Here is a 2522-nt window from a genome sequence, read left to right on the forward strand (position 1 = left end):
TTTATGGTTGTAAGTTTTCTCTTGTAAGCAGCATAGAGATTGAATTTATATTTATGGTTGTAAGTTTTCTCTTGTAAGCAGCATAGAGATTGAATTTATATTTATGATTTTTTCTGATAATATGTCTTCCAATATTTAAGCTTACTCTACTGAAATTATTATTGATATATTTGGACTTATTTTTGTTTACCCTAGTGCTTTCATTATCTATTCATCAACTTTTACCATTGTATCTCTTTCTCTCTTTTTTTTTTATTTTGGATTGAAAAAAATTTACTGTCTTTTTATTTCTTTCTTGGTTGGGAAACTATAGCATATTTGTCTATTCTTTTAACAGTCATCTTCATTTTTAAAGTACATACATATTTTCTTACCATGTCTATAATTACTCAATATTTCCATCTTCTGATTGCAACATGACCTATTCATTGAACACCAATCCAACTCCAAATCCAGTAATTGTTATATAAATTTAATAACAAATAAATAATAATAAATAAATAATTAATTTTTTTCCCAAAAATAAGAAAATGTGCTTTTTTGAAGAGTTCGTTAATTTACAGACATATTTTATAAGCTTCAGAACTCACCGTTTTTGTTAAATCTCATACCTTCTCTCCAGGTTTACTTACCTTCTGGCTAAAGTTCATTCTTTGAAAACTACTTTAAGGGAATAAATTAGCTTAATCTTCATATGATAGCAGTTATCTTTATTTTGCCCTCATTATAATAGTTTCCCTAGTTATGAAGCTGTTGGTTGATAGTCAATGTCTCTTAACATTTCAAAAGATTAAGCTATTGTCTTATGACATCTACTATAGAATCAGAAAAGTTTGGTTTTAGTCTGTCATTTATATTTAATCAGTATTTTCTAGCTGAAAAATTTTAAACAAATTTCTATGTATTTTTGACATTCTTAAATTTCACTGTGGTGTGCCTAGGTAAGTTTTTATTTATCCTACTGACCGCTTGTAGTATATTTTAAAGTGAAGGACTCTTAGATATCTTTAATTTTTTAAAAAAGGTTACCTTTTGTCTGTTCAAATGCTATTTTTCCACAATTAATACATTTGCATACTTCTGGTGCTTTTCCAATAGATGTGTGTTGGCGATTTTATTTATTTATTTGACAGAGAGAGAATAAGCAGGGGGAGCTACAGGCAGAGGGAAGCTCTCTTCTGAACAGGGAGCCCCCGTGAGACTTGATCCTAGGACTCTGGGATCATGACCTAAGCTGAAGGGAGGTGCTTATCCCACTGAGCCACCAAGGCATCCCTGTTGGAGGCAATCTATCTCCATGTGTGTTAACTTCTCTTTCATGTGTTTTAATGTATTTATCTCCCTTTGCTGCATTTTGGGAAAATTCTTCAGGCCTATCTTCACATTTATTCTCTTTTTTGTTGTAGCCACTGTAGACTTTATCCAGGCTATAACATTATTTCAGTGGCTGTTCCAGGATTTTCTCATTGAATTTTTTTTTTAAGATTTGTTTTTTTACTTGAGAGAGAGAGAGAGAGAGCATAAGCAGGAGGGACAAAGAGAGAGGGTGAGAGAACCTCAAGCAGACCCCCCACTGAGTGTAGAGCCCCACTCTGATGCCTGATGTGAGGCTGGATCCCAAAACCCTGAGATCACAGCCTGACCTGAAGTTGGACGTTTAACTGACTGAGTCATCCATATGCCCCTGCCTGTTCTTTTTAATAATATCATTTCTTCATTTACCTTTGTAAGGCATTTCATTTTCTTCCAGAGTGAATTTACATTCTAAAATTTGATTTTGTAGGTTAATGTCATAGTATTATGTTACTTTATGGAATTTAGTTTAAATCAGTGGGAAGTTTATCTTTTGTTATTCCCCTCCTCTCTTCTCTCTCTTCTCTGTTTAGTTATTTTGAAGCTGTCTTTCTGAGCCTATCCCAGCAGATGGTGTGAACAAGATTTTATATTACAGATTGTAGGTCCTCTGTTCCAGAGTAAGATGAGACTATCACAGCTCACCATAGAACCAATGGATGATATTTTTTTTTATTATGTTGTGTTAGTTACCATAAAGTACATCATTAGTTTTTGATGTAGGATTCCATGATTCATTGTTTGCATGTGATATCTAGTGCTCCAAGCAATCCATGTCCTCCTTAATACCCATCACCAGGCTCACCCATCCCCTCACCCACCTCCCTTCTAAAACCCTCAGTTTGTTTCTTGGAGTCCATAGTTGCTCATGGTTTGTTCCCCCTCCCCCCCCATCTTCATTCTCCCCTTCCTTCTCCTAATGCCTGCCAAGCTATTCCTTATGTTCCACAAATAAGTGAAACCATATGATAATTGACTTTCTCTGCTTCACTTATTTCACTTAGCATAATCTTCTCCAGTCCTAACCATGTTGATACAAAAGTTGGGTATTCATCATTTTTGATGGCCGAGTAATATTCCATTGTGTATATGCACCACATCTCTTTTATCCATTTGTCTGTTGAAGGGCACCTTGGCTCTTTCCACAGTTTGGCTATTATGAACATTGC

This window comes from Mustela nigripes, chromosome 4 (assembly GCF_022355385.1).
Source record: "Mustela nigripes isolate SB6536 chromosome 4, MUSNIG.SB6536, whole genome shotgun sequence".
Classification (NCBI taxonomy): Eukaryota; Metazoa; Chordata; class Mammalia; order Carnivora; family Mustelidae; genus Mustela; species Mustela nigripes.